Source organism: Pteronotus mesoamericanus, unplaced genomic scaffold (genome assembly GCF_021234165.1).
Source record: "Pteronotus mesoamericanus isolate MK-2021 breed Mesoamerican mustached bat unplaced genomic scaffold, CSHL_Meso_final contig_24, whole genome shotgun sequence".
Classification (NCBI taxonomy): domain Eukaryota; kingdom Metazoa; phylum Chordata; class Mammalia; order Chiroptera; family Mormoopidae; genus Pteronotus; species Pteronotus mesoamericanus.
This window is the reverse complement of record NW_026555100.1, coordinates 3,880,676-3,907,726: the sequence shown is the minus strand read 5'-3', so window position 1 is coordinate 3,907,726 and position 27,051 is coordinate 3,880,676. Positions and strand designations below refer to the sequence as shown.

Sequence of the window (27,051 nt, the reverse complement as noted above, 5' to 3'; positions counted from 1 at the left end):
TCTCAGAAGCAAAGGGCCCATTGTCCAGGAAGATTTGGTTGTGATTCCTTTTACCACAAATTTCCAAGCTCCAAGTTTTCCCAGTTGAAACTTGCCTTGCTAATGCTTCTGCATACATGTTCCAACCCTTGAACACCCACCATGGAGCCTGGGTTTTTCCAGCACAAGCTGCAGCACCGCCTTTCACTGCACTCAGGTGTTGGTGTAACTGGCTATCTGCAGCACCTGGTGCACAAACTCTTTGCTACATTGTTACAAATTGAATTGATGCACAATTTGCTTTGTGTGAGTGAAAATTCCTCCTCTGCACTGCCGAATCAGAAGGGACAATCAAGTCATTGTGCATGTGGTGTGTGCTTTTAATTTCAAACAGCTATCTCTGCAGTTTGGCAAGGGTTGGACATTGGAAAGAGGCAAAGAGGAAGGAAAAACACCTTAAATCTGCCTTCTGCCCTGAGCTAGAGCAAAGCACCCCTCCTTCTATTCCTTGTCTCTGTCCCAGTTCCCCTCTCTTGCTGATCCTAACGGCAGGTGGGAGGGTGGGTGTGGCCAGATCTGAGAAGTGAATGCTCTTGAGCTTGGGAGGTCAGGGCTGGAGGCGGGAAGGGGGACATGATGTGCCTTGTTGGTCACCCTTAGGTTTGGGTGTCAGGTCAGGTTTGCCTAGCCTGGGGTTTGGTCTGTGCAGCAGTTCTAGAGTTTGTGCTCTCTTCTCCCATCATGGATGAAAAGAGCTGTTTTACCATCAGACTGTGAAGCTTTGGAAGCTATGCTGTGGGTGCACACCAAAAATGGGGGCAGTGTATGCTGTGGGATGTACGTCAAGGTGGGGGAAACAAGGGTACAGAGAGGGGGCGAGACCAGGAGTGTACACTAAAGTGAAGCCAAACCTCAAGCTTTTCTGTAGGGGCCAGCATACCACAGTGACAGAATTAGGGAGGAGAGCTGCAGAGGCTGTAAGTGCTGTGCAAGGAGAGAAGGAAGTGCTGAAGAACTACAGAAATAATAGAGCTGGTCAGTCTACAGAGGCAAGTTTTACTTAAATTGTGTACGGAAGTGCTGGTTTCCAAAGTTGAGTGCTTTCTTAGGATTTCTCAGAGCCTCTTAGGCCAATCTCCTATTGGAATCTCCAGGCAGGAGCTCAGCAGGCTGCATTTAGAGGTGGAACTATCAGTACATCTGTAGAGAGGGTGGGAGTTCAAAAGGGCTCTAGATTCAAATATCAGTCCTTCCATTGTCTGCTGTGATGTTGGGTGAGCTGTTTAACATTCTGTGGCTCAGACTCCTCACTTGAAAAATGCTGGCTGTGAAGATTAAATGAGGTGATGCTTGTAGTTTGCTTAGTGTAGTGTCTGGCTTATGGTAACTTCTTGGTAGGTGTTAGTAGCTCCTGTTGTAATTGTGTTATCATGATTATCTCACCAGTGACCAAGGAAATTTTCCCCTAGAGCAATGGTTTTCAACCTGTAGTCCAGGAGTTTATTAGAAATATAAATTCTTGGGCTCCACCCTATTGAGTTTCAGGTTGTTTAGGTTGGGGTGATGCTGATACTCCTGGTCTGGAGACCATAACGGAGAAGATCCCTTTGAGTCCTGTTCTGTGTAATGTAATTTAGAAAGTACAGTTGCATATGCTGTTCTCCCACAGCACTCTCCTCTGCCCTCTGTCCCAGATGATTGGGTGATTCATTACCCAGAATTCCATTGAAATCAAGGACTCTTCTGATCAACTCAGGAAGACCTAGGGGCAGGATGAGGCCTCATTAAAAGAGAGTAAGCCAGCTTTGCTAGGGTACAGGACAGGCTTGCCACTGCACAGACCCTCTGTCAGGTGACTATGGCACAAGAGCAGTTTGCCTTAAACTTTTATGGAAGGTAGTCAGAATGGGACACATCCCGAGCCCCTCGCTATGATATCTTTTTGCTTTGTCCTAGTTCCTGAGGGCTGATCTCTTCAACTGGATTATAAGACTGTGTGTGTGTGTGCTTATGTGACACACTACTTGTTTCATTTGGTAAACAAGATCTCAAGGAACTGTTCTCAAGATTCCCACCAGTGTCACTTCCTAGAGAAAACTGTTCCTGGTTGTCTGTTCTGCAGTGTGTGTATCATACTGCAGTACAAGTGTTGCTTCAAAGTGCAGTTTGCCCACCAATTGATGGTGGACACTAGTTCTTTTATTCTTAGCACAGTGCCTGGTACATAGTCATGTTAAAAAATATCTCTTGAGAGACTATAAATGCCACTTGGAGACATCAGAGTTAAGATTTCCATGTCAATGGGTCCTTGGTGATAATGATACCTCGTGGGAGGGTGATGTGATCTGGGCAGCTTCTGGTTGGGTGCCTGAAGATTCTGAAGATCATAGCTCTTCCGGTTTTCTCCCTCTGGTTCTAATTGTTTCCTTTCTGTATCTCCTGGGGATATGGTCCTTCTGTGAGCCTCCAGGGAATTTCTCCTTGGAGAATAAAGTGGGTGTTGGGTAGTCAGCACTTGGCTGTGGGAGCCAAGGCCTTGGGGAAGGGGAGGACCCTGGAGTCTCGGTGAGGGTGGTGTGGTGAAGAAATTGGGCTATTCCAGGGTAAACCAGGTCTCCTCCCTCCTCCAGTTTTCCTAACCAGTGTTAATTTTGAGAACCTGGAACTGTTTCTGAGAGATAATTGGATCACTGAGTCCTGGTCATTAGGCAAGTAAAGTAGTTTTTTCCTAAAGAAACTAGCAAGAGCTGATCATTGAAGTCCATTGTTTCAGGTAATTCATGGTTTGGTATCTGGGCTCCTTTGAAGTAAAAAGACTCCAAAATATAAACCTTTCTTCTTATAATAGAATCCGCTTGTGTTATTTAAATCCCAGGGTTTTACATTACAATAGTCGCCCATCAGGCTTGGAGAGAAATGGAACTTTCTCTGACAGTGCGGTGTGTGGTGTTCTTGCTGGCTTAAAATTAAACCTAATCAGGAGGTGACACTGAAGCCTGTGCTGAGTAAATGATAGAGCATGAAGTAAAATGATTTATTCAACTTTCTTTTCCAATAGACAGAGCTTTGTAATGTTTTTCTCCTTCTGAAAAAGGTGTGGGTGTTTTGATTATGCTTCTAAGTGGCCCAAGACCACAACATCCTAAGAGCCTCCCGGGGCACCCCACCCCCACCCCCACCCCTTCACACATGGTTGACTCTTGCTTGAACTTTCACAATTTACAAACATTAGGATGATCTGATAGCTTCGCCAGAGATTCTGACCCATCAGAATGGAAATGGGATGCCTAGCCTTTCTGGAGTTACCAGGGATCTGAATTTAAAGTGGTATAATTCAAGTCTTATTCTTACTGTTAAAAAACAAAATTCAACTAAGTCTTAAAGGTCTTATTGGCTTTATTCAATGATTCATGAGTTGGGTAACATCCAGTCTAGCAAGATAGAAAGGAGCTCTAAGAGCTGTACACAATGAAAGATTTTTTTTAGGCAGAACAGGGAAGGGCAAGAAAGTTGTATTAGCAAAGAGCAGGCTGTGGCAAGGTTGCCTTCCCTTAGTGGGTGGCAGGGGTCTGTCAGGCAGCTTACCTCATCTCTGCTGACCAGGTACTGCCAGATAGACTGAGATAAGATTCCATTCCTGGGAGACATTGAAACTGTAATTAAATGAGGTATTAAGTCCTCGGTTTAGTGATGTGGGGCTTAGTACAAGTGACTTTATTTTTGGGCCTATTGTCTCTCTCTCTCTCTCTTTTAACACCACTTACTGGATTTCTGTTTTAAGACCATTGTGTTAGGGTTAAATTGGTTGGTCATAGTGTCATTGTATTAGGGTAGCTTAAAAATCACTGCTTGCAAACATGGGACCCCAAATAGGAATAGATGTATGTGCACATATGTGGACCCAAGCTTGGCAAGGGAATGTGGTATAATTAGCTGTCAGTGGGGTGGGAAATGGATTCTGTTCTGCCTTCCTACCCTGAATATGTGCAAACTCAGACTATTTAAGGCAGAGTCCACATGCTTCCTCCCCACATTTGTCTTGCCTCCTTTATCTCAGTTACTGGTGTAGCCATCCTCCCAGTATTCCAGGTTCAAGTTTAAGTTCATGCTCTCATACCCTTAAGAATTGCTAAAGTGTCTTAGTTGCTTTTCCTGCCCACATCGTTCCTTCAAAACTTGCCAACAGAGCAAGAATTTTCTAGAGGCACCATCTGATCCAAATTGCTCCCCTGCTTGAAATGCAGGCCAGCCTCTTAGCTTCTAAGCAACCTTTCTAGCTTAGTTTCTCTTTTTCTATAGTTCTGACCAAATGACCTCACTCAGTATGTCTTGTGTTTTCCCAGCTCTTGGTCTTTGTTTGTGTTGTCCTCTTGTATCTGTTTGCTAGGGCTGCTACAACAAAATATCACAGACTAAGTGGCTTAAACAACAGAAATTTATGTTCTCACTCTTCTGGAGGCAAAAAAAATCTAAGATCAAGATGTTGGCAGGGTTGGTGTTTGCTGAGGACTCTTCCCTTGCCTTGTAGATGACATTTCTTTATGTCTCTGCATGGTCTTCCTTCTGTGCAAGTCTGTGTCCTGACCTCCTCTTCATAGGTCACCAATCATAGAAGATTAGGGCCCACCCTAATGACCTTATTTTAACTTAATTACCTCTTTAAAGACCCTATCTCCAAATCCAGTCCTATTCTGAGGTACTGGATTTCAACATATAGATTTTGGAGGACACAGTTCAGCCCATAATACCCCTCCTCTAGGAAAGCCCTTACTCCCTATCAAACTCTACATGCTTAAGGCTCACAATCTGAATGTCCCATTTCCACAAAGTTTTCTCCAATTCTCCATGCATAATTGCCTAGCTATCTCCTATGTTTCCAGGAACCTCCCTCTTCAACCAAGTCCCCACGTGTGGTTGTTGGCATGAAGATTGCCTTTCTGCTTCTACCTCTTGGGGCTATGAGGCTTGTAGAACTCCTGGGGTCTTGCTGTCCCTACCATTAGCAGTCTCTTCTGATTAAGCAGTGCTTAGAGTGTACTGTGCAGGGCCACCTGTATAATTCATGAGGGAGGAGTCCTGTCACCCAGGGCCTGCTGCTCATTTGAAAGAATTATGGGCTTTGACAGAACTCCCTGTCGTGCAGGCCTTCTTGTCATATCTGTGGTAATTACTATCCCTTTTCTAATTACTTATCCATGATGGCTCCTTTCAGCTGCTGCAGAGGAGATGCCCTGTGCTCTCACACAGAGGCAAGCTGGGTCACTGCCACCACTGCCCCAGTCCCCAGGGCACAGCCTCCCTCGAGGCCTCCTTTCTCTCTCTGCCTGTGTTTCTTCCTTTCCCGTTCTCTGGCTCCTGAGCTATGCTCTACCTCATAAATGGATGGCCATCCCTTTGCTTTTTAGACCAGCGCTCCGCAGGGCCGAAGGATGGAGAGAGTAGGCCTTTAAGTCTCTTTGTTGCCTGTCACCTGTTTAGTGCTGTCTGCATTCACTTTGGGAGAAGGCAGCTCTCTCCCAAGATTACAACCTGCTCCAAGTCAGGTGGAGAAAAATAGCAAAGGGGACATCATATTTAAGAGACTGAATGTGCTGAGTGGATGCTTTGGAAACATAACCTCAGGCAAAAAGGTCCTTGGTTCAGGCTTGGTGACTGATGTGGCATTGTCTGCTGTTAATAACCAAGAGATTGAAGACTCAAAGAGGCCATATTTTTGCCTGTCGACAGAGAATCTCCAATCCTTTAACTTCTTTAGTTTTAATATTTGATTTTGCTTGGGCTCGCCTCTGGAGTTGCTTTGCTTTGTCCCTTATCACATTACTATATTTAATTGATTGAATTAAGGAAGGTCTCTGTTTCAACTTAAGTACTTACCATTTTGAATTTAAAAGGCTGTTCTTTAATAACTTTGGAAGGAGTTGACTGATTTGAAAAAATCCTATCCATTATAAAAGGCATTAAGATATACCTCAGGTATTATTTAAATGTAGTCTGCTCTCTTGAGACAAAATCACAATGAGTAACAGTGTCCAAAAGACCATTTCTTTCATAATATGTAATGAATATTAGTGGAAATTTGTGCATTTTTACAAGTTATGGAGATATTGTGCCACCTGCATAAATTTCTGCATAAAAGGAGGATATCACGTAACCAGTGATAGTGGGTTAGATACGGCGATGTCTGGCCTTATTGACTCCAGTCCTCCTTCCGACCTTGGCACTCCTGCTTGACCGTTGACCTCACATCCTGCTTCCTTACATGTATGTGCTCTGTGTACCCCCACAGCATGTTCATGGTTCATTTTATCTGGGCCTTCAGCCTCAGTTTCTTTCCTTGCCTCATTCTCATTTGGTCCCATGCTTTTAGGGACCTCGGTTAAGGCAGTGTCATTTCTGGTTCACTCCAGCTTCCAGGGCTCTTTCCTGAAATAGAAGGAGTTCCTACCTTCATGGAGCTTTCATTTTAGCTGGGGTAGGGGCTGGAGGGTACGGCCAAGTGCATAGTGAGGGGATGCTACCACAGGGAAAGCCTTGGGAGATGGGAAGTGTATCAAGAAAGGCATCCTGAAGGAGGTGTTTAGGTGAACTTGAAGAATCAACTCATTCATTCCTTCACTTTACAGAGCCATTGTGTGTTAAGGGATCAGTTACTGCATTGATGGCTGGCAAACAGCAGTGAACAAGGCAGGCAGGGGACTTGCCCTCATAGAACTTATGATGTAGTGAGGACAGGTGGACAAGTAAGGTTCTGTTGGGAAGTGAAGAGTACTTCAGGCAGAGGGAACAGAATGGACAATGTCTGGATCCCAGAAAGAATGAGTATATTCAAGGCACACAAAGAAGGAAGGCAGGGCCCAGATCACAAAGGGGTTGAAATTTATTCTGAGGATTAAGTGGTTGCTACTGAATAGTTTTAGATAGGAGAGTGATAAGGCCATATTTGTATTTTAGAAAGTTCATTCTTGTTGTCATGCAGAGTGGACTGGTGATGCAGTTTATTTTTTTTAATATCAGTATTTAAAAAATTTTTTATTGAAGTCATTGGGTGACATTGGTTAATAAAATTATCTAGGTTTCAAGTGTACAGTTGTATAATACATCATCTGTTATTGTATTGTGTGTTTACTACCCCAAGTCAGGTCTCCTTCCATTACCCTTTATCCTCCCCTTTACCCTTTTCTACCTCCCCCACACCTGCCCCCACCACACGGCTTTCCCTCTGGTAATCACCATACTGTTGTCTGTGTCTGTGAGGTTGTTATTATTGTCATTTTTGGCTTAATCCCTTCACCTTTTCTACTCAACCTCCACAAACCTATTCCTTCTAACCTCTGTCAGTCTGTTTTCTTTATCTATAAGTCTGTTTCTATTTTGTTTGTTAGTTTATATTCCACATGTAAGTGAAATTGTATAGTGTTTCTCTTTCTCTGACTGGCTTATTTCACTTCGTATAATACTTACCAGGTCCATCCATACTATAGCAAAAGATAAGATTTCCTCTTTTTTTAATGGCTGACTAATATTCCATTGTGTAAATGCACCACAGCTTTTTTATCCACTCATCTACTGATAGATACCTGGGCTGCTTCCAAATCTTGGCTATTGTAAACAAAGAATATAGGGGTGCATATATTCTTTCAAAGAAGTGTTCCCGCTTTCTTTGGCTATATTCCCAGAATTAGAATCTTTGAGTCCTATGACAGTTCCATTTTTAATTAATTAATTAATTAATTTATGGAGAGAGGGGAAGGGAGGGAGAAAGAGAGGGAGAGAAACATCAATGTGTGGTTTTGCCTTTCATGCACCCCTTACTGGGGAATTGGCTCTCAACCCAGGTATATGCCCTGACTGGGACTTGAACCAGTGACCCTTTGATTTACAGGCCAGCGCTCAATCCACTGAGCCACACCAGCCAGGGCCATTTTAATTTTTTGAGGAAACTCCATAGTGTTTTCCACAGTGGCTGCACCAGACTGCATTCCCACCAATAGCACGAGGGTTCTCTTTTTTCCACATCCTCCCTAACACTGGTTTGTTGATTTATTGATGATAGCCATTCTGACAGGTGTGAGGTGATACCTCATTGTGGTTTTTAATGTGCATTTCTCTGATGATTAGTGGTACTGAGCATTTTTTCATATGTATGTTGGCCATCTGTATGTCTTCTTTGGAGAAGTGTCTATTCAGGTCCTTTGTCCATTATTTAGTTGGACTCTTTGTTTTTTGGTATTGAGTTGTGTGGGTTCTTTTTAAATTTTGGTTGTTAACCCCTGTCATGTGTTTAGAGGTGATGCAGTTTAGAGGCGTTAGGAGGTTGTGGAGTCATCTAGATGAGGGGTGGAGGCCTTCCTTGGAGTAGTAGTAGTATGAAAAGAGAGTAGATGAGTCAGAGCAATAATTTATGAGGCAGTTTGACAGTATTTGTGTTGAGTGGATGTGAAAGGGCAAAACATGGGAGGAATTATAGCTGAGTCTTGGGTTTATTGTTAGAACAACTGGATAGATAGTGACGGCAATCTCTGAGATGGGGAAGCTGGGAATGAACAGGGTTTTAAGGGTGGATGAGATGAAGGGCAAAGGAACTTAGGACATATTTAGTTTGATGTGCCTATGGGGACATCCAGGTGGAAATGTTCAAGGAGTAGCTGGATAGACAGATTTAGGGTTGAAAGAGAAGGGTGGAACATTAACATAATTAAGTATTTAGAGCTTGGGAGTGGATGAAGTTGCTTGGAGTTGTGGGGGGAAAGTTTCAGGGTAATAAGTTATATAACAGATCTGAGGACTTAAGGAATGAACTGAGGATGAGCAGCCAAAGAGGAAGGAAAGCCAGGAGACAGGTGGTTTGTCAGAAACTAAGAAAAGAGAACAATTTAAAGGGGAGGGAGTAGTTAGCAGGGTCAAATGCTGCAGAGAGGAAAAACAGGATAAGGTCTTATAAGAGCCAGAGGACTGAGTAATAGTGAGGTAGGTAGTGACTCTGGCAGGAATGATTTGATAGAAGGGTGGGCCCATATGATGCATTTGGAACACTTTCTCTTTTCTCCATCTCCATCAACAGTCATTCTAGTCAAAGACATGATCATGTCTCACCTGGACTTTTGCTGTAGCCTTCTGATTAGTCCACCAACATAGTCTCTGTTCTGCAGAGAAAGTGATCTAGTGAAGAAACACATGTAACTATGCTCCTTCCTTAGCATCTTTTAATGGTTTTCTATTGTTAGGATAAAGACAAATTCCTTCACATAAAGCACAGGCCTCCTGCCTTCTTCTTGTTCCGTATCTTGTACCATGTTTTCTCCCTCTCTCTCTGCCAAGCCCTGGCCACCTTCTTTAAATGTCTTGAGCTGGTCATGTCTCCATTGGCCATGAGAACTTTGCACATGCTTGGCTCTTTATTTGGAAGTTCCTCACCTCCCCTTTCATCTACTTCATTTCTAGTTGTCTTTCAGATTTTTGCCACAGCAGCACTTTCTTAGAGGAGTCTTCCCTGACCTCCCTTAACATGGTCAAATTTCTTTATTGAGTGTTCTCATAGCATCACCTGTTTTTATTTTATGGCTGTGGCAGATTGTATAATGTTCCTAGTTCTTTCCCCCTCCCTATATCTATGCCGTTTGCCATGTGGCTTTGCAGTTCATCCCCCAGAATACAGTCCCCTAACCCACTGATATTGAGCAGAGCCAAATGACTTTTTTAGGCCAGTGAAAAATATGTGGAAGTAAGAGTGTACCAGATCTGAGCCTAGACATTAGGTGGTCTGGTGCATTCTGTCTGCCTTTCTTGAGCTTCTGCCATTGCCCTTTATGGGACTACGCCACCCAATTAACTCATGTGGCATAGCTCTGAGCCCTCTCTGCAGTCTGCAACCTGGAGTCCAGCCTAACCCACACAAGTTGTAGCTGATTTGCAGATATGTGAGAATAAGTGAGTTGTAGGATAGCTTGTTAGGTAGATTTACTTTAGCAATAGATGGCTAATACAATAGCAACCATAGTTGCAATTTTAGAGATACTTATGCTATTATTTGTCTCTCTTACCAACTAAACACTAAGTTTTATGAAGGCAAGTTTTAGGTCTGTTACTGTGCACCTATTTCCAAGCACCCTGCATAGTGCCTGACACATGGTAGGTGTGCAACACATACTAAATGGTTGAGTAAAGTCTGTATCAACTCAATTATGTGGCTTATGTCTTTATCTTCTATGATAATCTTAGGAGTTTACTGGTTCTAGACAAATTGGTCCACTGCCAAAGGTATCAGATACATTTTGCATTCAATTGTAATACTTTGCTAACTTGAAATAAAATGACAGCTTTTAGAAATAAAAGTTTCAGGGATATAAAGGAAAGAATAAACAAATGAGACTACATCAAATTAAAAAGCTTCTGCATGGCTAAAGAAAACATCAGCACATGATATCTAAATAGTGCTGGCGAGGCTGTGGAGAAAAGGGAACCCCAGTGCACTGTTGGTGGGAGTGCAGACTGGGTCAGCCACTGTGGAGAACAGTGTGGAATTTCCTCAAAAAAACTAAAAATGGACTTGTCTTTTGACCCAGTGATTCCACTGCTGGAATTATACCCTAAGCATCCCAAAGCACCAATTCAAAAGAACCTATGCACCCCAATGTTCATAGCAGTGTTATTTACAATAGCGAAGTGTTGGAAACAGTCTAAGTGCCCATCAGTGAATAAGTGGATCAAAAAACTGTGGACTGTGGTACATTTACACAATGGAATAATATGCAGCAGAAAAAAGAAAGAACTGCTACCCTCTGCAACAGCATGGATGGAACTGGAGAGTACTATGCTAAATGAAATAAGCCAGACATTAAGACAAATACCATATGGTCTCACCTATAAGTGGAACCTAATCAATAAAACAAATAAGCGAGGAAAATAGAACCAGAGACATGGGAATAAAGAACAGGCTGACAGTGACCAGAGGGGAGGGGGAAAGGTAAAATGGGAAAGAAGGGGAAGGGTCAAGTCAAGGAACATGTATAAAGGACCCATGGACAAGGACAATGTGGGGGAGGGTTGAATACGGGAGGGGGGGCAGGGTAGGGGAGAGCAATGCAGGAAAAATGGGGACAACGGTAAATGAACAACAATGGAAAATTTAAAAAATTTAAACAGTATTACTGTTGCTGAAAACCTATAAAAATGTTTCTTGTAATTTAAAAAGAAGATTTGATAAAACAATAGTTTGTGTTAAGAGGTTATGGTGTGAATTGTGGGGGAAAAATACTCTATCTGCAATCTTGAAGCAAAAAAGAATGTTAATCACATATTCTGCCTAGGTTAATTATTTCTTTATCTAGGTTGCCATATATAACATACATCATTCTACCCCATTAACAAATAGGTCCATTTTCATAGGTAATTTTTACATTAGAAACAGAGATCAGGGCTTTAAGATCTTTTTGACTTAAGAGTTAATTTTGGCTGAGTTGAAAAAACCACCCATGGAATTTATTATCTTTGTCTTATGGGGGAAAAAGGCATCTTGTTATAGGAAATGAATACAGGACTTGGAGTCAGAAGGCAGGCACTGCTGTTTATTAGCTTTGTGACTGTGAAAAGTGACTTAACTTTCTTGAACTTTATTTTCTATAGATGTAAAATGGGATTGATTACTACCTCCTTCATAGGATTGTGAGAAATTCTTTGCAAAAATAAAAGGGCTTATAAATTGTAATTAATTGAATGAAATGGAATGATTGTAAATGAAATAGGAGGGAGTAAAACTATTCATTTTTAAGTGCTAATTTTACAATAATCCACCTCAATTTTTTTTTCTAAAAGTTATTTCATTAATTCTGTTGGGTTTTGGCATGCAATTGTGGAAAATCAAATGGAAAAAGGATTTTGCTGCTTTCTAATTTTTATGCTTCTTAATTCTTTCTCTTATTGCATTGGCTAGTACTGAGAGGGTTTCTTAAAAATATATTTTTAAAAGCAGTGTTACTTTATTGCTTTCTTGAAAAACTACTTTATTGAGGTATGACTGACATGCAAAAAGCTGTACATATTTAATGCATACTACTTGATGAGTTTGGAGATAAGTATACATCCATGAAATGATCACCACAATCTATGCCATAAACATGTCCATCACCTCCAAAAAGTTTCCTCCCACCTTTATTATTCTTCTTACTATGTATGTGTGATAACAACACAAGATTCACCCTCTTAGCAAAACTTTGTGTATACGATACAATATTGTTACTATAGGCACTTTGCTGTGTTTCACACCTGTTAGATGGCTATTATAAAAAAAAAATAGATAATAAGTGTTGGCCAAGATGTGGAGAAAAAAGAACCCTTATATATTGTTGGTGGGAATGGAAGCAGTCCCACTTGTGGATATATATCCAAAGGGATTGAAATCAGAATCTTGAAGTGATATCTACATTTTATTGCTTTTTTAAAAAAATCAGGAACTGATGTTTGGATTTTAATGTTAGTGCTTTTTCATCATCTGTGGAGATGGTTTTCTCCTGTCATAAAAGTTGTTGAAGAGAAGTTTTTAAAATTTATGCGAAGTATGATCAGAGATTGTTGTCTATACTATGTCTATTTCTTAGAATTCTAGGCCCTCTTTATGATCTAGTATATATGGTCAAGTTCTGAAAATAGGCTGTTCAAAAAATTGTATCTCTGTTTTTACACTATATAACTAGAAATTTGTCAATTAGATTTTCTTGCAACTTGATATTAGGATTCTTCTATTCCTTATTTTTGACTTGTTTGACTTAATCATGGCCCAAAACTGAGTCACCCTTATTCATTATTATGTTAAAACTCCAGAGAGTAGGAGATGTTGATTCTACCTTAAATTTCTTAAGGAGACAATTTGACTTCACTCTAAAAAATACTAGTTGTAGTAGGAGTTGAAAGACTGGAGAGAGCATTTTGAGCTTGGATAACAAGTGCTTCTATGCAGGAGATCGATCTTGTAGAGCAAGTAGGAGTTAGGAGGTAGAGAGTCTTTAATGAGACATTCTGGGCTGAGGCACCATTACCTGAGCTGGGCTTGGGGTAAGTAGGAGAGAAGGCTCACACCCTCCGCCCAAGGCCTTGCTTTCTGTGACTTGCTGCAGAGGTTGAATGAGGGAGTGAGAGTTGCATGGGACCAGCCATCTCTTTGTAATAGACTTATACCTAAGCATCTTTGTTGGGGCCACCCCAGCCATGTGATCAGCCTGTCTTGCAACAGAGAGTAGGACATGATAATTTGCTTTTCAGGCAGCTCTACTGGTGTGCTCTCAGCTTTGCTGGGGAGCTGAAATTGGCACTCACCTCAGTTTGACAGCATCAACGGAGTATTTGGACATTAATCAGGGAGATGCAGGCATTTCACCCGAAGAATTACAGTGTCTGGTGTGTATTTGGTATATGGAGTTGTTTTGTCAGATGACCCCGGTAAATGGCCAAATATTTAATACTAATGATAAATCAAATGATGTGTGGTCTATAGGAAGTGAAGGTTTTTAAATAATTATGCAGTTCTTTCTAGAGCCTCTTTATATGATGATTTTCTAGACTTCAAATCACTTTTCCTCATCCAGCCTCCATATAATATATAGTTATTTCAAATCAGCTTTACTTACTGAGCTTTTTCTAGTAATGGAGCTTTGTCAGCAAAAACTGTGCATACCAGCAAATGGTGAATGATGGGCTTATGTCAGAAAGGAACTTGAGAGGTGCTTTCTGTTTTTAGATGGATGGGTCTGGAACAGGAGCTTGAAGCTCTCCAAGTGTAATAGTTTCAGAGAAAAGGTATGTCTGAAATAGGGGTAAGTGCTCTATCACTCAAAGGCTGGTATTTCACACACCCAACCAAATGCTACATGTGTTGAAACCATGGCTTCATGTTAGGATGTGTGGGAAATATATGAACTGATTTAATATAATCTTGGTTGTGTTTTTTTTTCTTCCCACCTCACACTCCCATTCTCTGAGAGCTAATCAGGGCAGAATGGCAGAAGTGCAGTAACTACTGAAATTATAACAGATAGATTTGTGCAACTCTCAATAAGCCAGCATTATTCCATGTGAGGGCTCTGAGTGCAAGTGCTGAGTGTTTGTGAGTGGTCCAAACTCTGCTGACTGGGGCAAGCACTTGGAAAAGCATATGTTGCTAGCTCAGCAGTCATTGCTGACTGTAGGCATGCAGAACAGAGAGAGCATCAGGAGTGGACTAAAGAGATGGGGCATGAGGCACTCTGAGGGGTTAAACCAGCTTTGCTATATTTGAAATCCTGGTTTTCACTGAAGGATAGTGCTGAGTTTGGTACAGACTAATTTCTCTGTTGGCAGACCATGATCTATCAGTTGGTTGAAGTCACGTGTCTGTTGGTCTGATGCCACCCTGGACCTTGCATGTTTCAAAGGACTGTTGGGGGAGAAACCTGACTTCTGGCATAGAAATGGGCTACTTGAATTTGGGAGGCTGGAGATGCTAAACTGTATGTTCTGCCTCTATTTTATTGCTGAATTGTGTCTCTCAGTGGAGGTTCTTAGAGGCTGTTCAACAAAGCTTATGCTGTCAGCTAAAAGGCTTTTAGGGCTTCTTAATCATGGCACAGTATCTTTTCCTTTTTCTTAAAAAAAATTTCTTTTTCTTTTTCCACCTTTTAAAAATCTTTAGCCGTCATGTGAACTGAAGGGACTTCAAAACATTGGAATAAAATAGTCTGAAAGCTCAGAGTATGCTTGGCTCCTGGTAGGTATGAAGTCTTGATAAAGAAACCTCTTTTACACTGACAGGTGTTTGTGTGCCAGTGTGGAGAATGCTTTTGATGACAAAGCCACTTAGTTTTCTATAGCTTACCCTTCTCTTTGTACAGAGGAGTTAAGAAAACTCTAATAAAGTAACTAAATAATAGGGATTAAAAAGTTAGTATTGGTGCCATCTTCATTTCTTCTGCCCATTGGTTTTTGAGACTCACTTGCAAGGCATTAAGTAAGCAAGTGGCAGGGGTAAGATGGCCTGTGTCCTGACACTGCCCCCCTGGTTCTGGAATACACTTCTGCTTGAAGGTTCAGAGTGAGCAGCAATATCCTACTTGAAGCCAAGGGAAAAGTTAGACGGGTGGCACAACTGTGGGCTAGGGTGCCCATAGAAAGCAGAGACACTGAGCTGCCATCTGCCTTATTTCCTGGAAGCCTAGTGCTTGCTTCATTCCTTCTTATAGGCCTGGAGCCGCTTTTACCCTCAACATACAGTTTTAGTCCCCTTCCTAGGAACCAACTGAAATTGGCAAATTGTCACAAGTTATCTTAGTTCCCACGTGAGTCCTTTACACAAGTCCCTCTATGATCTTGTGCACCTTTCACAGAAAGGTACATTACATAAGTTACAACCAAGGGAACATGTAATGCTCACTTGTCATTAAATGTGGTTCATAAAGAGCAGAGAATAACCTGCTTATTGAACTGCCTCAACCATGGGGTAAAGTGTGAGGACATCTTACTTTGCAGCAGTCACCCCATTGTGGGCAAACCTTTTTATGCCAATTTCCTTGGACTTTTTTTAGAAAAAGAATATACAGGATTTCACCAGTACAGGACTGAGTATTGATGATATAGTTCTAAGTGGAAACTAAAGGAGTGGTAGAGAAACTCTTGTTTCTCTGAATTGGTGTCTAGAAACATCTATCCATCATTTAATGTGAAGAATGAAATTGGACCAGGCCTGGAAAATGGATTCAACCCTGGTTTTGGTAAATATCTCCCACAGGTTGTTCCTGCAGCTGTGTGTGAAAATTACTCCTTTGGATTCCAAGTTGTTTATTGGGGATCATCAAGCATTAAAATGGTGAGGGAGGAAGCTGTCAGGTGGGGTTGTATAAAATCAGTCTGAGGTATTTCTAAGCTTATTGGCTCTCGCCTTCCCATTTTTCAGAGGAGGAACCTAACCCAAGTCTCCAAGTCTATACTCCTGGGCTCCTCTCACCAAGTCTTGTTACCATCAAGAAGTGTTAGTTTGATTTGGGGTTTATGATTTGTGTTGAGGGGCCTGAGCACTAGAACTACTCCATTGAAAATGGTCATGGTGGAGAAAATGAATATTGGATGAAAGAAATGCTGCAAGTTTATCTGATAATAATAGTAATAAACCACATAGATGAGTGTAACAGATGACAAGAGTAATAGCAACATTTATTAGCTTTTACTGTATGTCAGAAACTAGTGCTAAGCACTTACCATGTTTTTCATAAATTTAATCTTTATTGTATTTTTTCCCCATTGCCATTTAGTCCCCTTATGCCTCCTTCACCCCAGCAATCACCACTCTGTTGTCCATGAGTCGCTTTTCCTTTTTGCTCAATCCCTCCACCCCCTAACATCCCCCATCACTAACTGTCATCTGCTCTCCATCTATGAGTCTGTCTCTTGTTTGCTTGTTAGTTTGTTCATTAGATTCCACAAAGGAGTGAAATTATGTCGTATTTGTCTTTCTCTGACTGGCTTATTTCACTTAGCATAGTGTTCTCCAGGTCCATTCATACTGTTGCAAAGGGTAAACTTTTCTTCTTTTTTATTATGGCTGAGTAGAATTCCATTGTGTAAATATCCCATAGTTGTTTTAAACATATGTTCTTACTTACCAGTAACTCTAAAACAACCCAATGGGATATTAATAGAGGTAGTAGTGATAAGTAATAATAATTATAGCAATCATTGTGTCTCCTTTGTGTGGATTATGTTATTTGAATCTCACAATAATCCTGTGGGCAAGGTACTATAATCTTTCCCATTTTCCAGATGAAGCAACAAAGACTCAGAGGTTATATAAATTTACCCAGGGAGGTAGACTATGGATCAGTTATCTAATTCCAAAGACTGTGCATGTATCAAACGTGCATGCCCTTATCACCCTGTCTAATCATATAATTAGCTAAACAGAAGCATTCTCTAATGGGAACTTAAGAAATATTGGGTTGTAATGATGAAGTGAGAAGTATTTTGGCCAAGAAGATGGCATGCTTGTGTATGTGCACATATGACCCATACACATACACACAGTTAACCTCTGATTTTCTACTTTGGGGATAAACTTTTGTCCATTAATTCCAGAATGTCTTTTTTTTTTTTTCCTACTCACTTTCTTTTTCACCCAGCACATTCTCACCCTTGCCCAGCTTGTTGGGGTCAAGGAATGGAAGCTGATTTCAATGTAATTCTAAGCAGAATATCTGTCTCTTTAGAAAATTATAATCATACAGTTAAAGAATATTACAACTGAAAGAGCATATGGAAACATGTAAGTCAACCATTTTCTTTAAGAGAGTAGAGCCTCAGGCCCTCAGGAGAGGTATTAATTGGCCCAAGGCCTCTGGCTGATTACTACTAGAACTGGAACTAGATTTCTGGATGTCTGGCTCCTGATCCAGTGCTCTTTGTATACCTCTTTACCACTCTGCCACTCAATGGAATAGACTTTGAAGACAAAAATAAATTGTTTTGATTATCTGTTTTTGAAATATGGATGTATCTAATTCTCCTCTGCTGGTGTGGCTAATTTGTAATGGACGGCCGAGTATTTTTAGATTCTTGTGGTTTCAGGTCAAATTGGCTATGGAAGCAACATCTCCCATCTGATTCCTTGCATCAGAAGCACAATATTACACTTTTTTTTAACACAAAGAATATTTTTGTTGGCCTAATGGACCAAAATAGTTAAGAAATTAAATTGTTCTCCACTCCCACCTACCTCATATCACCAAGAGGAAAAGAGTCAGCATTATTAATGGAAATGCATTTTCTTTGAAGTTTGAACTTATTTTTTAAAAGAATATTCTTTCCTCTCTTTGCTCACTTAAAAGAATTGTTATTTGATCATAGGCATTTTGTTGTGCAGCTTCGTGTCATTATTGCATTGAGTGTGTTGCTATAGCTCCTACCAACCGTTTTAAGATGTTCTGAGGCTGTACTTCATATTATAAGGAAAGTATTTTTCACTAGGACTCTCAGAATTGAATTTGCCTGAATTAATTATGATTTCTACTCCATGCCCCTGGGAAGCATTGTGAGGAGAGGTAATCCCTTCTGATGTCACAGAGAAAATCAATTCTGGCCCACAGCACTGGCTAGTTGCTTGAGTCGGGGAATTGTCACCCACCGTATGGTCTTTATTTCCCATTTTTTCTTGGACTTTTGTTATGTGTTCCTTTCTCTGGATGGGTTTAAGAAGCTGCCAGAGCCAGGGAGCAGTGCTTGAAGTGATGGACAAGGATACTCTCTCCATAAAGAAAATCACAAGGGCCCCAAGTTGGGTAATAAAAGGCCTTGTTAGTGGCTTTTCTCGTGTAGTCTGCGCTGTTTATAGAGTGTTTTCCTCTGAGAAACACAGACACTCTTCCTTTGGCCTAAGGCATAAGACAAGTAGAATGGTTCTGGGTCATATGGAGGAATTTGGTCTTGACTGGTTGGAAAATTTGCTATCTTTTCCTGCATTTGCCCTCCTCTGTTCCTTAAAATATGTTTCTTCTTCTTAATTTTAAAATGTAAAAACTTTCTTTTTAAAAATTTTTTTCAATTACAGTCTATAGTCTATATTATTTTGTATTAGTTTCAGGTGTACAGCGTAGTGGTTAGACAATTATATACTTTACAAAGTGGTCCCTCCAGTATTTCAAGTTCCTACCTGGCACCATACATGATGATTATAATATTAATGACTGTATTGCTTATGTAAAATGTAAAACTTTACCTTAAAAAACTCCATAAACAAACTTGAGAGGCAAAAACAATTGATGATAAATATTTGAACCAAGTAGGATGAGCCTAGGGGTAGATATCTTTACTATATAAATAGCTACTACAAAAAATTACCACCAATGCCCTATTGTGCATCCATTAAAAAGGATACTATCAAGTTTAAATGCCTTCGGGACATTCTCTCAAGATAAAGCTGAGCAAAATAGCAGGGCACGGAACCAGACACATAGATGTAAATGTTAACACACATGCACTCAGGGCTGAAACTTCCCCTTTTTCTTAATTTCATGTATCAGGAGAGCCTACAAGTAATTTTTCCCTTGGCATGTGACCATGGTGTCTTGGTTTTGCTCTCCCAGCCAACTGACCCTTATGCTGAAAGTTTAATAGGGGATAAATTCACATGTGAATTCATAATCCCCTTATTTGTGCTAAGAGCATTCTGTTATGAGCCTGCAACAAAGAGAACCTTAAATCTTGTGGTTTTGCTCTAACCCCACCTCTTGGCCTCCTCCCTAACTTCTCCACACCTACTGGTTGGATGTGTTAGGCATATATCCCTTGCAGTCATTGCCTGCCTGCAGAATTTTAAATGGTACTTTAAATAAATAGATTCACACTTCCTGCCAGTTGTCACATTGAGGCATTTTAGGAAGTATGGTGAATATGAGGGGGGAATATATTTGGGTTTATGAGAAAAGCAAACCAGGGCTTGTTCTCTTCTAGTATTTATTAATTTTGAGCCTTTTCTTTTATGTAGTGTGACTTTGATTGTAAATGCACAAAACAAAGTCACAGTTGAGCCACAGCTTAAGTTTTGAAGATATATCATTAAAATTTGCTCTCCCCCTAATGCTTTTATTACTTTCCCTTCTCTTCCCTGCCCATGGTGTGGGTTACAGTTAATGTTATCTGCATATGTCTGTAAATACTGAAAATATTTTTGCTACAATGTGCATTTAATCAACTTTTTTGTTACTGTTATGCCATTTGTGTGGAGGAAAATTGTTTCTGTCTTAATGTTCTATTGAAGTGCCTTTGGAGTGATGATATCATAATCACTTTAATACATTTAAAAGCTTCAAGGCTTAGCATTTATTGAACAAAGCTCATTGAAGGAATATAACGAATGTCTTGAGGCTTTCTGCTGCTGTAAAAAGGACAGTATTGTTCATGGCCTCAGTAAAAGAAAATCTGAATTTTTATTTTACTTTGCACTGCGTTACAATTATATTTCAAAAGCTCTTCAAGCGCAACTAACAAAGGGGCTGTTTTTTATGAATTGTTATAATTGCAGATCTCAGGGCTGACTGCTATGAGTTTAACATTAATAATGGACAGCGAATTTACAACTTTATCACCAAAATCTAACCTCTGATTGAGATTTTAAAAGATGGCTTTCCCATCCTGCTTGGATGTCCTTGGACAGTGAATCCTCCAGAGTTGGGAAGCAAGTGAGAACCATTGTTCCCGAGAATCTCAGAAGTCTTGGCCCTTAAGGAGGCCTGTGAAGAGGGCTGGGGAATGACGTGGGGAGACTCGGGGTGTATGTGTGTGTGTGTGTGTGTTTCCGTGTCCCCATGTGTCCATGAAATAAGATTGGGTAGATGGCAAGTGGGAAGCCAAGGAAGCCCCTGAGAATCCTTGGGTTGCACGGGTGTCCTCTCATGAGTCCCTGGTCTGACATAACAGGAGGGTTGGTATGCTTTGAAGCCACTTCTCTGGAAAATGCAGTGAAAAAGCTGCGACTGCTCAAGAGGTAATAGAAAACACTCAGTCATGCTCCTGGTTGAGATGGTTAAGTCATGTCCTTGAAACCTGGCACCTCCTGGAACCTTGGCCTCCTCTTCCCTGCAGTTGGCTAACTTCTCACTGCTGGCCTTGGAACCACAGCCCTGTGGGGGCAGGTCTGGTGTCAGCAATTACTCCTTCATCCCATTCAGTCGTTACTGAGGGGAAGAACACCTGGAAAGGCACTCACCATTTTCTTTTTCCTATTCCCCATTGTCTCATTGGGTAGCTTCTGGTCTTGAGACTCCCTGACTGACTTGCTTGAAATGTGCTTATTTAAAGCATGCATCTCTCCCTCTAAATTTCCTTTAAGGGAAAGTAGGCATTTAAGAACTCACTTGCTGTGAAATGGGGCTTTGGACAAATTACATTTTTTCTACTCCCTCATATAAGATACAATGCCTTGAAAAGGTGAATTTGCTTGAAATGATGGTTTTGATTTAGTAGCTTGGACATGGTGGTCTTTTACTTTTGACCTTTTCCAAGAGGAGAGGTATGGGGGCTACTTATGGCAACCAGCCCTTTCTATTTTGGGGCTCAGAGGCTAGTTAGAGAATATGATTAGGGTGTGGTACTTTTGCTAGCTAGCTATTATTAAAAATTTCATAAAGATTCTTTTTATTCACCTACCACCAGTACTTTAAATTAGTTAGGATTAGGTTCAGTTGTATAGGATAGATAATCCCACTTACCAGCAGTTTAAACAAGGTTCATATTTATTTCTCTCTCATATTAAAGAAGTATGGAGGCAGACAATCTAATTACTAGAAGCCCAGGCTCCTTCCCTCTTTCTATTCTGTTATCTCTCAGGTATGACACCTTGGACTAAACCTTGTGGTCCACGGTGGACATGATCCAGCCATCCTATCACATTCCAGGCTGGCAACAGGAGGAAAGGCAAAGGAGGACATTCCCTCTTCCCTTTTAAGAAATCTGTTTAGAAGTTCCATGCACAGTCTGGATGTAAGGTCATACTTGGAGGCAAGGGAGGCAGAGAATTGCAGTCTTTTACCTGGGTGGCAATGTGCCCTGCTAAAATTTGAGGTGCTATTCCTGAGGGAGAAGGGGAGAAATGGATATTGGGCTGGGCCACCTGTAAAGTCTGCCATACAATATATCAATTTATTCATGTAATTCCTTCTCTCCCATCTTCCCAGCTATAGTTGGAATGCTCCTCCCCAGTTCTTTACATTCCCCAGATTGGCCTTTTATGACTTCTTTTCCCTTTCAAGGTTTCCCTTGATGTTTGTTTTAACCTGCTTTTATCGATATTAAGATGTTGGGGATGGAGGAAGCCTTTTCTTGAGTGCCAAGTCTTTATTTTCCTCCTCGTAACATTTCATTCAACTAAAACATCAAGGACTACCTTATGGAGAGAGGAAAAGGTGGCTAAAGAGCTGCTAGAGTGGATCTTGGTGGCCTCAGAGCTGTCTTTTCCCTCTTTGTGGGATTGCGACTCTCCCTCTTCTCCAGCCTCTGCAGGCATCTGGGCCAAAGCGCAGCCCCCTTGATGTCCAGGGTCCTTTGGCTTGTGGGATGCTGTGCTCTCTACCCCACAGAAATCCCTGGAATCTGGAAGCCAAGGCCAATGTCATACATTCACCTTCTTGTGAGCAGACTACTTTAAAGAATTCTCAGACAGAAGATGAAGGCAGACTGGCTCTGAAAAGACTCAGCTGTTGCAAACCCAGAAGATAATGCTTCTAGTGGTCCCCAGGCTCCAGGGAAGATGCTCCTCTTCCACTGAGCACAAAGGTGCTTTGAGACAGGGTGATGCTGCAGGTGACATTGCTGTGTCCCTTCTTGTACCTCAGCCCATCCATTTTCTGTTTTTCGGCAGGAATGAAGTTTTCCAAACCAGGAATTGGGACATGTAATCTGATGAAAGAGTTATGCCATCTCTGAAGACAAGGGGTGGTCTGGGTGATACGTTTTGAATTCTGAAATGCTTGCATATCTGTGTCTTTTTGAGGGATTTTAGAGTCAGCAGGACAGAATATTTGAAATCCAAAAAATTTCACCAGGCTCTAGGACTTGTGATTGTGGTACCTGGAGTTCTTGCTTAGAGAGACTGTGAAGAGAATGGACTTTGGAGCCCTGGAGATCTAGGTTCAAATCCTCTTGCGGTGTGACTTTTGAGGGATAATTTGAGGCCCAGTTTTTTTAAAAGTACAGAACCCTATAAAACAGGCCTAGTGAGGTATAACTCAATGGAGAATGGAATTAGATGAGAATACATATGTAAAGTGCCTGGCACGTAATGGGTCCTCAGTAAAAGTTGATTTTTTTTAATGCAAAATTCTTACACAATATTATTAGTTTTAAAATAAAAAGATTTTTTTAAAGAAACTTGATCAATAAATAATGTATGTCCTAATTCTTGCTTTATTTTACATTTAATAACCCTGATCTTTTTTTTTAAAAAAATGAACTTATCTTCTTATTTCTTTCAACTTTTTTCTTTTTTTTAATTTTATTTTAATTTATTTTTTCAAATACATTTGTCTCTGTCTACCTCCCACCACTTTCCCTTGCCCCCTCCCTCCTTCCCTCCCTCCGCTCTTCCCCTTTGGTTTTGTCCATGAGTCCTTGCTATATGTTCCTTGACTTTCCCCTTCCCTTCCTTTTCCCCGCCCCCCCTCTCTCCTTCCCTCTTGTCTCTGTTGATTTCTTTTCCTTTCAGTGTTGCTGGTCTTATTTTCCTTGCATCTTTGTACTGTTGGTTAGGTTCCGCTTATAGGTGAGATCATATGGTATTTGTCTTTCGCCCCCTGGCTTATTTCGCTTGACATAACGCTCTCCAGTTCCATCCATGCTGTCGTGAAGTTTAGTAGTTCTTTTTTTCTTTCTGCTGCGTAGTATTCCATTGTGTATATGTACCATGGCTATTGTAAATTGTGCTGCTATCAACATTGGGGTGCATAGGTTCTTTTGTATTGACGTTTTGGTGTTCTTAGGGTATAGTCCCAGCAGGGGAATCACTGGATCAAAAGGCAGTTCCATTTTCAGCTTTTTGAGGAAATTCCACACTGCTTTCCACAGTGGCTGCACCAGTCTGCATTCCCACCAACAGTGGACTAAGGTTCCCTTTTCTCCACAGCCTCTCCAGCACCTCTTGTTTGTTGATCTGTTTATGATGGCCATTCTGACCAGTGTGAGGTGGTACCTCATGTAATAACCCTGATCTTATTGTATGTAATTGAAAATGTTCATAGGTACAGGCTCTAACATGACTGTTTTTCAAGCAGCCTCCCTTTCCCGCCACATGAGGTGGGTATACTGTTAAAAGGCACTTTGACAATGAAAAACACTATTGTGCCAAAATGCAGGTGATTTCTAAACTGAAGGCATTACCTGCCCTAGTATACTTTTGGAAGTGCAGTTGAAGAGGGTGTCAAGTTATACATGAAGCCTTCCTGGGCCACGGACCTCGATGGAAATCTGATGACAGCTGTGGATTCTCTTCTCAGAAAAATGCCCATATATATATATGTGTGTGTGTGTGTGTGTGTGTGTGTTTAGAATTTCAGGTGATCTGTGGACTTCACGCTCCCTGCCTCTCTTCCTCCCCCTTCCCTGAGGAAATCTAGGTTAAGAACCCCTGGATGAACTTGTATTTTTTAAAAGGACTGTATATATTGACTCTAAAAAAGTCGAGAAGAGAAAGGAATGGAGGTGATACTCGTTAATGTGGGTGGAGAATGGTGAGTAGTCCACACTAGAATAAGAGGCCAGTTGTTGAGATGGTGATAGAATGATAAAAATTATGTTGCATGTCAGCATGGCATTTATAGCTCCAGTGTCTATAGAAAGTGAAGAAGGGAAAGGTTCAAGATTATTATGGAAAACTTCAATTTTACAGAAAACTTGAAGGAACTGTGTAGTGAACATGCATATACCCACTATTCAGGGGGTATTCAGGTTCTTCCATTAATATTTTACTGTGCTTGTTTTATTCTGCCTCTGTCATCCATCAATCCATCTTATTTTTTGTAAGTTGCAGATATCAGTGTGCTTCATCCTAAACACTCAGTAACATATTTACTGGAGCTCAACGTTGATTTGTATGTTTTTTTTTTCTTTTAGAGAAATGTTTGTACCTTAAGCATACTATTCTATGAGTTTTGATAAATGCATGTATCTATGTAATCCATACTCCAATCAAAAAGTAAAACCTGACCTCAACCTAGAAAGTATCCTCTTGCCCCTTCCCAGTTATTTCCTGCTTCCTCTGCTCAGAGGCAATCACTTGCCTGATATTTTTCAACTGTAGCTTCACTTGACTATTTTAGGACTTCATATAATTGGAATCATATAGTATGTTTTTGTGTGTCCTTCACAAGTACAGTGTATTTGAAATTCATCTATAATGTGTACATCAATTCTTTTTGTTGTTGGAGTAGTCTGCCATTGTATGCATATACTACAGTTTGTCCATTCTCCTGTTTAATGTCAACTGAGCTATTTTCAGGTTTTACCTATTTAGCTGCTAGAAATGTTTGCATACAAACCTCTGTGTCTACCTATATTTCCATTTTTCTTGAGTAAACCCCTGGGAGTGGAATTTCTGCATCTTGGTATGGTGTAGAGTTTGGTTTTATAAGAAATTGCCAGATTTTTTCCTAAAGTGGTTGCTCCATTTTCACTTCCACCAACAACATGTAAGAGCTCTGGTTGCTCCACATCCTTGCTGACATTTGGTGTTGTCTGTATTTTTAACTAAAGCCATTCTGGGGTGTGTGTGTAGTGGTATCTCATTTTGGTTTTAATTTAATTGTGGCTGGGGCTCCAAAATGGCCATTTCCTCCATTCCTAAATTCCCACTGATTTCAGAGGCATTATCTCTATTCTTATGGAGTGTGTGAGAATAGCTAGTGAAAATCTTATGGGGCTATAAAACTTCTGTAGGTTTATTCTTCCCCTTTAGGTTCTGTATGCCACTGAAATGCTTGAGAGCTCTCTGATCTTTATTGTTAGCCAAAGTCACTTCATGATGATATGGCTGCAGAAAGGGTCCTTGGAGTTGGTAAGGCAAGGGGTCCTCCTCCCTGATGGAGCTGTTCTGTGTGTGTGCGTGCCTGTGCATGCACAGAGCTCCTTGACACATGGGGAGCTTGGAGAGCCAGCAGCTGGAGTCTTGCATCCAGCCTTGTGTCACAATATTATCAGAGACTCGGAGAAACTGGACGGAGTTCAGAGAGGAGCAGCTAGTACGATTAAAGGGCTTGGAGGGATTAAGGGATTGATTTATGAGGAAAGATGAAAAGAACTTAATGTGTGCTGCTTGACTAAGTGGGTACATGATAATAGCCTGCAAACATCTGAAGGGTATAAACACAGGAGAGGGAGAGGAATTAGCACAGGGTGAGGAAACTGATCCAGGCATAATGGGGGAAATTAAGTGGGGGCGGGGGGCGGGGGGGAGGGAGGATGGGCAATTTGGCAAATTTCAGCCAGGGGTGTGACCTTCTATGAATTTTCTCTTTCAGAAGCCTGAGGGGAGACTGAGTTGGTTTTGGGAAGAGGAACCCTAAGAGGCATTGTGGGTTCTCTTTCTAAAGCAGTCAGGTAGAGGGAAACTAGTTGAGTGCCTGCTGTGTGCTGTGTGAAGCAGGACTGTGTGGCGAAGTGCTGACCTGGACACAGGCTGGAGCCTGGAGGCGAGGAGGAGAGTTGGTGATGGAGAATGATGTTGTGGAGATTACCTGAGCAAGGAAATCTAGACATTTCCTTAAGTCTCTCCTTCTGGTAGTTTTTCTGGATTGACCTGAGACGCACTGACAATTTTGTTTTGCATAAGGTTTTCTAGAGTGTGAAGTTCCTACCTCGCATGTCTTTCAACTTCACAGGGAACTACCCTGTCCCCAGCTCCTAAAATGAAGCTCTCCATGACTGGCCTATGGTGTTTCTCTCTCATTGCCTGTGTATTTATCTCAGGGTTTGAGGTGAGATTGGGACACAGCATAAGGAATGGTGAAGAGGATGGGAAATGAAACCAAACTGCCTGAGGTCAGACTTGACCTCCATACTTCCCAACTGGGTGAGCAGTTCTGCTTCCTCTGTGCGCTGGCCCCAGTTTTCTCCTCTGCAAAATGGAGATAGTAGTAGCAGCTGGCTTCACAGAACTGTCCTGAAGTTTATATGAAATAATGCGTGTGACGTGCTTAACATAGTGCCTGGCAAAAAGTAAATGCTCAACAAATGCTGGCTGCTGCTGTTATAATTATGTTGCAACTATGACTATCATTATCTTGGTACCATGTCTTGATCTGGAGCTTGCCTGAGCAGTGCCTTTGGCATGGAGACAGTCTTGTCAAACACAGCAAGTAGGGAGGTGCTCACAGTAGCTTTGGGGTTGGAAGGAATGTTTGCACCCTGGGAGGAGGAGAAAATGGGTAATACTTCTCTTCCCTGAAGTACCAGGGTTTCCAGAGATGGTCTTTAACTAGAGCCAAGTTCTGGACATTAGAGCCCAGGCTTGGTTGGGTGAAAAAATCTGGTTCCTTACCATCCCTAGCCTCCAGCTTGATTCAATGAAAAATATAA

The 27,051-nt window shown here is 41.2% G+C and overlaps 1 protein-coding gene across 1 annotated transcript in view; it reads left to right on the top strand.

The window, feature by feature from the left end:
• The window catches only part of LRMDA (leucine rich melanocyte differentiation associated), a 1,077,594-nt gene that overhangs the window by 54,176 nt on the left and 996,367 nt on the right, over window positions 1-27,051 (top strand). The window lies entirely within an intron of this gene.